The sequence below is a fragment of the Leptopilina heterotoma genome, unplaced genomic scaffold, assembly GCF_015476425.1.
Source record: "Leptopilina heterotoma isolate Lh14 unplaced genomic scaffold, ASM1547642v1 Lhet_47, whole genome shotgun sequence".
In the NCBI taxonomy this organism is placed as follows: Eukaryota; Metazoa; Arthropoda; class Insecta; order Hymenoptera; family Figitidae; genus Leptopilina; species Leptopilina heterotoma.
Window position 1 is genome coordinate 3,389,098 of NW_025111098.1, and position 13,274 is coordinate 3,402,371.

Below are 13,274 nucleotides of genomic sequence, written 5' to 3' on the forward strand. Positions count from 1 at the left end.
TTAGAAAGCAATTTTTTTATTCGTTGGTTCAACAGTACAAAAAGGGAGTGAATATTTAATTTTTAAAAAGTTACATTTAGTCTTAACCCATTAAGAAAACTGGCCAATAAAAATAAACTCCTGCTATTTTCAAAATGCAATTTTATATTTGTTTGCCGAGTTAAACATTTAAAAAATGAAAGAATATTTCTAATTTTAAAAAATATAAAATTTAGTCCCAACCCTCAAAACATAAAATGGATGCTTAAGACCAATTAAAATAAAATTTAAACTCCTCCCTCTTAACCCCTTCACAGTGTTTGACGTCTATAGAGGCAAAAATAATTCGTGCCCCAGTGTGTATGACCGCTATAGCGGCATCGAAAAAAAAGATATATAAAAGTTAACGAATCTTGCTAAAAATGTCTACTCGGGGGTTTTCAGGGTCGCTGAATCCAAATCCGTTATTAAAAATTTTAAATTCAAAATGGCGGCTTCAAAATGGCGACCAAATTTTTTTTAAGTTTACGAATTTGGCTGAAAATGCACATTCGGTGGTTTTTGAGGTCTCTGAATCCAAATATTTAGTCAAAAATTTAAAATTCAAAATGGCGACCAAAAAAATTTAAAAGTTTACGGATTTGACTAAAAATGTTTACTTGGGGGTTTTTGGGGTCGCTGAATTCGAATATTTGGTTAAAATTTTTTAATTCAAAATGGCGGCTTCAAAATAGCGACTAAAATTTTGTTTAAGTTTACGAATTTGGCTGAAAATGCTCATTCGGGGGATTTTGAGGTCTCTAAATCCAAATATTTAATCAAAAATTCAAAATTGAAAATGGCGGCTCCAAAATGGCGACCAAAAAATTTAAAGTTCTCAAATTAGTTCTTGAAACTTAAAGCAGAGGAATTAATATGTCTGATGTTTTAAAACATTGTGAAATACTCAAAATCGATCTATATTTAAAAATTTAATAATAGTAATTAAATTAAATAGTTCGTGACTCCGGATTCGACTAAGAGCGGTGTTTTAAATAGTTTGTGTAAATATATATAAATATAAAAATATAATATATGTAAAATATATTATACATATATAGAAATATAAACCCCAAAAGACTCAAATAACTATTTATAACCACTTCGTAAACTTTTAAATTTTTAGTTGACATCTTGAAGTCGCCATTTCGAATTATAAAATTTTAACCCAATATTCTAATTTAGTGTCTCCAAAAACCACCAAATGCTCATTTCTAGCCAAATCCGAAAACTTTAAAATTTTTTCGGTCGCCATTTTGAAGCCGCCATTTTGAATTTTAAAATTTCAACTAGATATTCGAAATCAGCGACCCCAAAAACCCCCAAAGTGAGCATTTTTAGTCAAATCAGGAAACTTTTAAATTTTTAAAGCCGCCATTTTGAATTTTTAAATTTTAACTAAATATTCGAAATCAGCGACCCCAAAAACCCCCAAGTGAGTATTTTTAGTCAAATACGGAAACTTTTAAATTTTTAAGCCGCCATTTTGGAGCCGCCATTTTGAATTTTTAAATTTTGATAAAATATTAGAAATCAGCGACCTCAAAAACCCCCAAGTTAGTATTTTTAGTCAAATACGGAAACTTTTAAATTTTTTAAGCCGCCATTTTGGAGCCGCCATTTTTAATTTTTAAATTTTTATCAAATATTCGGATTCAGCGACCCCGAAAACATAAAATATAATAATATCAAGTAATTAAAAAAAAAATTTTTTTTGCACATTTGTGGCACGAAAAGCTTATTTTGACTACACTGCTAAGGGGTTAATGAAAACTATTTTTAATTCGTGGGTTTAATAGAAGAAAATGGAGAAAATATTAAACTTTAAAAAATATAAAAATTAGTATCAACCCCTCACGAAAAAATAGACTGCTATTAGCCAATAAAAAATTAAATTGAAAGTCCTCCTATTTTTTCGGAAAGGGTTGTAGTTAAATTTTATGTTTTTAAAATTATAAATATTCTTCCATTTTTTCAACTGAACCAACAAATAAAAGAATAGCTTTATTTCAGAAGGAGGAGTTTAAATTTTACTTTAATTGGTCTAAATCATCTATCTTTCCTTTTGGGGGTTGGAATTATATGATTTTTTGTAAATATTAATTTTTCTCCATTTTGTTTAACTCAACCAACAAATAGAAAAATTGATTTTGAAAATAGGAGGAGTTTGAATCTTTTTTATACGCTAATAGTAGTCTACTTTTTCGTGAGGGGTTGGGACTAAATTTTATATTTTTAAATACTTAGGGGAGAGACACCTATACTTTATCTTTTATTGTTTATTTGCTGTGTTAACTTTAAAAAAATTTGCAAACTGGCCGGTTTGCCCCACCCTCTGGGGTAAACCGTTCACCCCCATGGGGCAAACCGGCCAGTTGGGTTTTTTATCTTTGATATTGCTTTCGTATAATCTACAATAACAAGAAACGTAAAAAATCATGTGAACAATGGTTGTAATAATGTAAATAATAATACAAGATTGAATTTTAATTAAATATAAATAATTTTTTTAATAACAAAACAAAAATGTTTGAAATTATCAGGGAAACAATATTAAAGGGTCTAATTCTCATTGAAAGACAATTATTTTTCATTGGAAGCAAATATTTTAATGAAAAAAACTTTCTAATTAATAATAATTTTCTTGAAATTCTGATACAATGAAAATATCTTATGCCCGGTTTGCCCCACCGAAAACTGTCCGCTTTGCCCCACAGGCTAATTTTAAAAATAAATATTTGTTTAAAAAAAACGCTTTGCAAATTCATCCAAGTTATTGGTGGTAAATATTCCTGAGGTGTGTACTTTCAAAACCTAAGACCTAATATTTGGAAATATTACACGATTTCCTTAGAATTTCCTTAAGAAAAAATTCGTAAAAGTGTAGAAAAAAACTTTTAAAAAATCTTTTGCTCCACGCGTGGCACAAACAAAAGTAAAAAATGACAAATTGAAAAAATAACTACACATGGTTGTTTCAAATTTCTAAATATCACTTTTGACAATTTCGCCATTTCGGAGATATTGACACCTGGCCGGTTTACCCACCAAGCCGGTTTGCCCCACTCTCCCCTATTAATATTTTCTCCATATGGTTTTATTGAACCCACGAATAGAAAATAGGTTTCTTTAAGAAGGAGGAGTTTAAATTTTATTTTAATTGGTCTTAAACATCCATTTTATGTTTTGAGGGTTGGGACTAAATTTTTTTTTAAATTATAAATATTCTTCCATTTATTAAATGTTCAACTCCACTAATAAATATAAAATTGCATTTTGAGAATAGGAGGAGTTTATTTTTATTGTCCAGAAGTCTTTTTTTTCTTAATGGGTTAACCCCTTCTCAGTCAAGACCAAAATCTCATAACTGGGCTCAAAATGTCGACAACTTTTTAGAAAACTAAAATTTGCGCAAACGAGCATACTATTGTATTTGAACTCGCTGATTACGAATTCGATATCAGATTTTAAAAATTCAAAATGGCGGATCCAATATGGCGGACATTTAAAAAAATTCATCGGATTCACTTGAAACTTTTTACTCGGGGGTTTTTGGGGTCGCTGATTACGAATCCGATATCAGATTTTAAAAATTTAAAATGGCGGATCCAATATGGTGGACAACATTTTCTAAAATTCATCGGATTCATTTGAACCTCGTTACTAGAGGGTTTTCGCTGATTACGAAAAACTTTTTAAACGATAAAAAATACCAAATTTTCTCCCCGCAGTCAGCTGGTAAGTATACTACGTTACTTACGACCCCAGAGTGTACCACGGGGAGGAATGCGGTCAGATTTTACACTCCTTTATTTTTTTTGTTTTTTTTATATTTTTTTGTTTGTTCTTATATTGGATTCGCCATTTTAAAAACCGATATTACATTTCTAATCTACGACATCAATAATTACATAAAAAAATGACTAGTTATTATATTAGATCCGCCATTTTTAGAACCGATATTACATTTTTAATCTGCGACATCAATAAACCTCAAGTAACAAGTTTTAAGTAAATCTGATAAATTTTTTAAAATGGCGCCCGCCATATTGGATCCGCCAATTTGAATTTTTTAAATCTGATATCGGATTCGTAATCAGAGACCCCGAAAACCCCTGAGTAACTAGTTGCAAGTGAATCCGATGAATTTTTAATAAATGTCGTCCGCCATATTGGATTCTCCATTTTGAGATTTTAAAATCTGATATCGGATTCTTAATCAGAGACCCCAAAAACCTCTGAGAGAAAATAAGTTTTAAGTGAATCCGATGAATTTGTGAAAATGTCCGCCATATTGGATCCGCCATTTTGAATTTTTTAAATCTAATATCGGATTCGTAATCAGCGACCCTGAAAACCCCTGATTAACAAGTTTCAAGTAAATCTGATGAATTTTTGAAAATCTCGTCCGCCATATTGGATCCGCCATTTTGAATTTTCAAAATCTGATATCGGATTTGTAATCAGCGATCCCGAAAACCCCCGAGTATCAATTTGTGGACGAATCTGTGTGTTTTTGTAGCCAAAAGTCTGCTTGCGTCTATACACGTCATCGACAGTTTGAGCCCACCTGCACCATGACGTGTATACACGTCATCGACTGCCAAGGGGTTAAAACTAAATGTAACTTTTTAAAAATTAAATATTCACTCCCTTTTTGTATTGTTGAACCAACGAATAAAAAAATTGCTTTCTTAAAGTAGCAGTTCGAATGTCAGTCCCGCCATCTGTCGTGCAAAATGCGCGGCGACATATCAACAGCGTGTAGGTAACCGTCCTTCGCTATTTTCAGCTGCTATATGGGTAAATCCACCGAACCGTTCGATTTCATCTTACGATTTAACAAAGAAAAAAACATATTCTTCCCTTTTTCTGTAACCCTTGCAAGTTAGACAAAATTTATACAGTTCATTAACTGTTATTATTAAATAATAAACACCTCCTAAAAAAAGTGAAAAAATGACAAGAAAATCGTCGAAAACAGTTTTTTTAGTAAAATGGATAAAAGATTTGTTCTTATGGCTTTTAGGTTTTGTCATCAAGAAACTATCGTCTCGGTGCAGTATTATGTAAAATATAATCGCGATTGGTTAATTCGTTTGTTAAATAGGGCCGGTACCCCGTCTTACCCGCAAGCCCGTCTTACCCCACTCTCCCCTACATAGTAATAAATAATTTATCAGAGAATAATTTAATCCCAAGAAAAACATCTTTGATGTTTTAATATAATAATATATAAGTAAGATAAGTAAGATATAATAAAATTTATAATAAACTGATGGAAAAAATCTGTAGCGTTCTTACTTTGTAAATTACATATTATGAACACAATTAGTTTTGTAATATATATTAATATTGTTTCAATATTAAATGTAAGAAAAATTGTAATCCTTAATAGAAAAACAGATATTTTTTTGGCTGGAGCTAGAGTGTGACGGTCGTGATTGGTTGTGAAAATGACATGATAACGGTCGCGATTGGTTAAAATACGATGATGACGGTCGCTATTGGCTGAAATAATTTTAAATTTTTGTGCGCGCGCAGTTTTGAGGTTCTAATTTATTCTACGTGATATTTATTTTAAAAATCCTTAATATGAAACGAGTAGATATGCAAATTAGGTAAAGAGAGACAGTCTAATGTTGCTTATCCTCGAAAGAGAAAGAAAGCAATAGCGTTAGATTTTCTGCGTTATAAACAGGGACCGATTTATGTTATTTATTTAGAAAGAAGGAGACAGAAAGATATTTGAAATATATATATATATATATATATATATATATATATATATATATATATATAAAATTTAAAGAGAAACGAAAGGTCTGCTCGAGTACCTGGCCTATTGTTTGAAGGGTTTCTTTCAACCAGTAGGCAGTCTATTGAGTGACCAGTGAGCAGAGAGAGAGAGAGAGAGTTGCATTGGTAGTCTATTTTATACTTGAGTATATATACACTGTAAAAACTTTAGGGAGTTAACGGACTCGGGAGTTTGGAGTGAAATTTTTCGAGTTAAAAATCAACTCCAAAATAGAGTTAATTTCTAACTCTCTTCATTCAACACCCGCGCGAGTTATTTTTTCATTGGGAGTTAGCATTTGGGTGTTAAGTTTTAACTCTCTTTATTTAACTCCCCTGGCATTAAATCCCCAATGGGTGCGACTTTTATAGAATCCCCTGGGGAGTTAAAATTTAACTCTCTTTTTTTACAGTGTAGTTATAGTTTATTAACAGATTTTTGCAGTATATAATACAGAAAAATAAAAGTGCAATGTGAAGAACACTTTTTTTCTCTTTTGAAAATAAAAAAAGACGAAAAAAATTTTTGTGATTAAAAATAAGAATAAGGAGGTAAGTTTTTAAAAATTGTGTAAAATACTACTTTTTAATTATATAAAATAATTTTTCTTTTTTGTAATTAAGAAATGCAAGTAATAAATTAACAACTTTCCCGTCTAAGTCACTAACATTATCTACTTTTTCATCAATTAAACTTGTAAAGAAATTTAAATAACTTTCTAGAATCATTTTAAAAATGCTTGATCTCGTACTTAAAAAAAAGAATATTTAGGTATAAAATTAAACTTTGAAAGTTAATAAACAGGTGCAATAATAATCTCTCTAAATCTAAATAAGTGAAATTTTCACTTTTTTCATGTGTGAACCTTTTTTTCACTTATTAATAAGTAGAATCTACTTATACATAAGTGAAATATTCACTTTTATATGTGTGAACTTGTCTTCACTTATCAATAAGTGAAATTCACTTATCTATAAGTGAAATATTTAGTTAAAAAGAAATCCACCTGCGCTAATAACGTGACTTATTATTTCAATTATTTATACTTTTAAATATTTAGGAACAATGTTTTTATAATTTCAGTTAATACATTAAAAACTTTTTATTTTATTTAATTATATAAATTGGCATTAAAATGTTAATAAAATTTTTAGAAAATATTCAATTAAATATTATATATAATAAAATATAATATAATATAAAAATAATAAATTTATAAATAATATAATATATAATGTAATATAATATAATATAATATAATATAATATAATATAATATAATATAATATAATATAATATAATATAATATAATATAATATAATATAATATAATATAATATAATATAAAAACCAACTTTTTATTTACTTATTATTATATATATAATAAGAGAAATCTTGAACAAAACGTTAAAGTACAAGACAATAAGCTAACTCTTTATAAGTAGCACCCAATAATTTTCTATGAATATAAGGCGACGTATTAAGTGGCATTGTGGTAGTTCTCGTTAGATCATCAAAGTTAAGCGACGTTACGTGCGGTTAATATTAGGATGGGTGACCGTTTGGGGATTCAGCTTAAAAAAGTTGAAAAATTGATATGTTTATAACTTTCAGATTAATAATGAGAAGAGAAAAGAGTGTAAAACAAGTTGTGATAGTAAATAAATATTTTTTTTTAAACATTGATCCTGATTATTTATTTTCATTTAAATAAAAAATATATTTTAACTTATTCAATAAGTTAATATAATTCACTTCTTAATATGTGAGTATTCACTTATTTCATATTTGAATATTCACTTATTAATAAGTGAGTATGTACTTATTGAATAACTGAATATAATTCACTTATTTCATGTGTGAATATTCACTTATTCTACGTGGAAGAGTTTTGAAACATGTAATAAGTGAATATTCACTTAAAATAAGTGAAATTTCACTTATTCAGATTTAAAGAGATTGGATTACAGTTTCAGCATCTGTAACTTTTAGAATTAAATTTTAATATTACGAACACAATTAGTTTTGTAATATATATTAATATTATTTCAATATTAAATATAAGAAAAACTCTAATAAAAATATAATATGCACAGCGGTCAAAATTTGGAGACCATACCCATTTTCAGGTGAATGAAAAACATTTTAAAACGTATTATGTATAAAAACTAAATTTTTTTTTCTTTTTATGTTTTAAAAGATGATAAAATTTTGAATAGAACAAGATCTTTCAGAAGTCATTTGGCCAATATTTTATTTAGACATTTTTAAAAAATCGTAATTTTCAATGTTTTACAAAAATTTTAATAACTTCTAAAATAATGAACGCTTTTCAATGATTTTAGGCTTATTTTAAAGGTGATTTTCTCCAGAATGAGAATTATTTATAGTAGGCATTAACGTGTAATTTTTTTCTTACAGTACCGTCCGCAATTGTCAGTCCACCCATTTTTAAAGGAATGACAAAAATTTTTTAACATAAAATTCATGAAAACTAAAATTTTTTTTGGTTTATATTTTGAAAGACGATAAAATTTTGAAAAGAATAAGACCTTACAGAAGTCATTTGGCCAAAATTTGTAGAAGATATTCTTAAAAATCGTCATTTTCAATGTTTTACAAAAATTTGAATAACTTCTAAAATAATGAACGCTTTTTAATAATCTTAGGCTTATTTTAAAGGTCATTTTCTACGGAATAAGAATTACTTATAGGCATTAACCTGTAATTTTTAACTTGGAATAAGCATGACGTCAAAATTAGACAAAAAAATTGGAAAAATTTGAAATCAATTTTTTGTACTAAAAACTATTCTAGAGCATATATAAAACATTATATGGTGTAGATTTTTCAAGAAAATTTAATAAAAATATATGTTTGAATTTCAAAAATTATTTTTCTTTTAATAATATTATTTCAAATTTTTTGAATTTTTTTGTCCAACTTTGACGTCATGCTTATTCCAAGTTAAAAATTACAGGTTAATGCCTATAAGTAATTCTTGTTCTGTAGAAAATGGTCTTTAAAAGAAGCCTAAGATTATTAAGAAGCGTTCATTATTTTAGAAGTTATTCAAATTTTTGTAAAACATTGAAAATGACGATTTTTAAGAATATCTTCTACAAATTTTGGCCAAATGACTTCTGTAAGGTCTTATTCTTTTCAAAATTTTATCGTCTTTCAAAATATAAACCAAAAAAAATTTTAGTTTTCATGAATTTTATGTTAAAAAATTTTTGTCATTCCTTTGAAAATGGGTGGACTGACAATTTCGGACGGTACTGTAGAAAATGCAAGTCGTCAAACTTAGATTAAAAAAATTGAAAAACTTTTAAACAATCTTATTAACAGAAAAATAATTTTTAAAATATAAACAGGTTTTTATTAAATTAAGGTTTAACCTAGGTGCGATTTTTTGGTCGGCCTATAGTTGGGCCAACTTTTACAAAGTCGCTCCAACTTCTCGTGCCAGAGGTTGGGCCAACCATACAGATGATAACGGTTCGCCGTCTAATGGCGACGATGGTTGGCCCGACAACTCATATGGAAGTTGGCCCAACTTAAAATGCATATTATGCATATAATGCGGCAGCTGTGCTGCCGAAACGTAAAAAGAATTGAATTTCTTTTATTTTTATTTTCCTTGACTCGGAGTGATCGTTAAATTTCACTATTTATTAAAATACGACTGAGTGATAGAATCATCTCTACTCTTAAAATGCATATGTTGTGCCAACCATACATTTCAATGGTTGGTCCAAAGACTGACGCCAATGTTGGTACAACTTTAGATGCGTAAGTTGGGCCAACCACAATTTTCAAAGTTTGACCAACTTCAACGCCAAAGGTAAAAAATTATTAAAAAACTAAATTATTTAAACAATTAACACGTTATTATTAGCGGGAACATCAGATATAACCTTTACCTATTATTATTAAACACAATCTCATACATACATTTTCGAAAATATCTAACGCTCGCTGGGATCGAACCCCTAACCTAACGCACCGAAGACTTATACACTGACCACTACGCTACGCTCACATGGGAGTGCATAACGTAAAATGTATATTAAAGCTGCAACAGTCGGGCCAACCGTGGCCCAGAGTTTGGCCGACCCAGAAAGTATAAGTCAATTAAACTGCATTTGACAAAGTTTTGCCAACCGTGGCAAAGAGTCCGGCCGTCCAAAATAATGTAAGTCAATTAAACTGCAATTCACAGAGTTCTGACAACCATCGGGCCAACCGTGGCCCAGAGTTCGGCCAACCAAGAAAGTTTAAGTCATTTAAACTGCATTTGACAAAGTTTTGCCAACCGTTGGGCCAACCGTGGCCCAGAGTTCGGCCGACCAAAATAATGTAAGTCAATTAAACTGCGTTTCAAAAAGTTTTGCCAACCGTCGGGGCAACCGTGGCCCAGATTTAGGCCGACCAAGAAAGTTTAAGTCAATAAAACTGCGTTTCTAGAGTTTTGCCAACCGTTGGGCCAACCGTGGCCCAAAGTTCGGCCGACCAAAAAACTACAAGTCAATTATACTGCTTTTCTTGAGTTTTGCCAACCGTCGGGCCAACCGTGGCCCAGAGTTCGGCCAATCGAAACTGAAAGTCTTTTAAACTACGTTTGGATGAGTTGTGCCAACCTTTGTCGCCAAAGTTGGCCCGACGGTTGGTTAAACTCTGCATGTAATAGTTGGCTTGTAAAGTCGGGCCAACTGTAGGCACTAGTACTTGCCAAAGTTGGGCAAACTCTGGCAACCAAGACTTTGCTTGCCAAAGTTAGGCCAACCTTGGGCCAACCTTCAAACTCTGGCGGCCAACCCAAATTCGCACCTGGGAAATTAAGATTTTATTTTGTCTTAAAGAACTAGGAGTGGGCACGCAACGCGCGCCCTTTTGGTTCTAGTAAGTACAATTCTAGTACGAAACAGCGCTAGTAACAGTACAATCTAGTACATATTTTGTCGAAGTCTAGTACACATCCCCTCCACTTTTATAACAGCCCTGCTAACCAGGGGTGCTCTAATGGAAAGTTGACAAGTACGCCTAGTTTTATTAATTTCCATCCTCGATATTCATATTCACTCGTTACCGCATACTATACGGCAAGAATTTCGGCAGCATCCTATGTGCTCCTTAGTTAATTCTTAGAAGTGCACGCGCGCCATAGGCACCGTCGGACTCGCGTAACGTGGAAACTTATTCTAGAACTGTTTCGCGAATATGAATTAAATCCCTGCATCGGAAATGCAAATAAAAGTGCGTAATTACTTGTAACTAAAATCTAATGCAAACAAAATATCAACTTAACTCCGTGAGAACCAATAACTATAAGAATTAGTATTATTTATTTAAATGAATTTCTAATGTTAACTAAAGTATTTCTTTTGACGAGAAACAAATGTTAAGATCCTTTTCATCTCTCCCTATTATTTTATATACACAATTTTTATATTTATACTTGTTGTTTTCTTACATTTATTACTTTTTATTATTTGTTAAATATTTTCTTTTGATTAACAATAATATATTCACTTTCGAAGGTTAAAATTTGGACTCGTTACTGACTACACCTCTTCTCGAATTCACAGAGCAGAAACCAAAATTACGTAATACTCAACCTAATATTCACTAATTGTTAATCCGGCGAGCGAACCCAGTAAACAAAAACTAATTGAAATAAATTAAAAAGAATTCACAAAGAGTTTCAGTGAATCCCGCTTTGTGACAAATACGAATTGGAGCTATGTTGCAATTTTCCTGAATTCGTCAAACTGTATTGAACTTCCAAACCTTCTATTCTTACTAATTCAATGGACAAGTTTTGGGGCTTTTAATTTTTTTTAATTCGTCAGCACGAATTTAATGCATGCCTTGGTCATTTCTTACAAATGCGAATTCGTTTGCACAACTTCAGGCAAATTAAATTCAATCGAATATACAAAGAGCTTGAATGAATCCCGCTTTCTACCAAAAATCTTAATTAATTTCAATCCGTTTGAATTAGTTTTTTTTACTGGGAATTCCGTAGCAAATAAAAATCATATCATTACAATATTTTTCCCAGATAGCACAAAAACTTCCAGGAAGTTTCCCATGGCAACTTCGGAAGTTACCTTTGGTAACTTCCTGGAAGCTTCCCTGGAATACAACAATGTCCGCCTCTGGAAACTTCCTTCGGAAACTTCCTGGAAGTTTGCTGGAAACTCTCTTTGGAAACTTCTTGTTATTTACCCGTGGAAACTTCTTGGAAATTACCAAAGGTAGTTTCTTGGAAATTATCTAGAAATTTCCAAAACTTATTTAATTTTTTTGTAGACAAATTTATTGTTTAAAAAGTTTTAAAAAATTAAGAGATTTTCATATTTTTCATTGACCTAAAATAAAAAATTGTATTTAATGAAAAAAAAATAATCTTAAACGTGCGAGGGTGAGCAGACTCGAACCTTTGTATAGCCTGATTGATAAGTCTAAAGGTCTCAAAGTCAGCTGCTGGGATAGCGCCTTAACGCGCTCAACCAAATCGCTACTTGCATCCATTTTTGGAAATATAATATACACATTACCTATTGGATTCTTTCTATACTATAGGTAACTTTAATTTCTATTTTACCAACTGTAGTAACAGTTTTTTTGGTAAGTGAGGTTATGTCATAGTTAAATGTTTACATTTACATATTGATTTTAATTTAATAAGTAGTGACAGTTTTATAATTGCTTAAATATTACGTGAAAGTGAATATTTATTTTTGAATTAGTGTTTTGTGGTGTTGGTGTTTGTGAATAATAAAGAAAAACAATTGCGTCCTTATTTTAATAATCCTTATCATTATTTGTTTTAAGTTTATATCATACTTTTTAATGCGTTTTTTTATTATAGAAAATGTAGTAGACATTTTTATATATTTTAGAATGTTAAATTAAATTTATAAATTAAAGTACAATTTTTAATGCAAATCAATTGTGTGTAATTAATTTTTGTTTTTTTGTAAACCTAATTTTAATTTTTAAATAACATATTAAATGCAGTTTTTATTTTTCATGAAATATGTAGGATTATATTTCGTGCCTGTTTATTAAACTGTAGATTATTCACCAATATTTCCATTGTCGAAAAAATGGGGAAAAAATATATATTTTTTAAATATTTTAAATAAAAAAACTGCTAGATTGTGCAAATTTTGTTTTTGAAATTTACGTTTCATTTCGTTTCGTGTCGGCTGGAAAATTAAGTCCAAAAAACTTAAATATTTAATGTCAATCAAAAAATTATTAAAAAGAAAAAAAAATAATTTCAAGATTTAAATGCATAAAAATACATATACCATAGCATTTAATCATTTTTAATCATATCACTAAAGAAAAATTCGAAAGAAGGTCATAAAACAGAAACAGGGTTGCTATAATTTTTCTCGAATGAAATTCCCTGACTTTTCCAGGTTTTCCAGGTCTTAAACA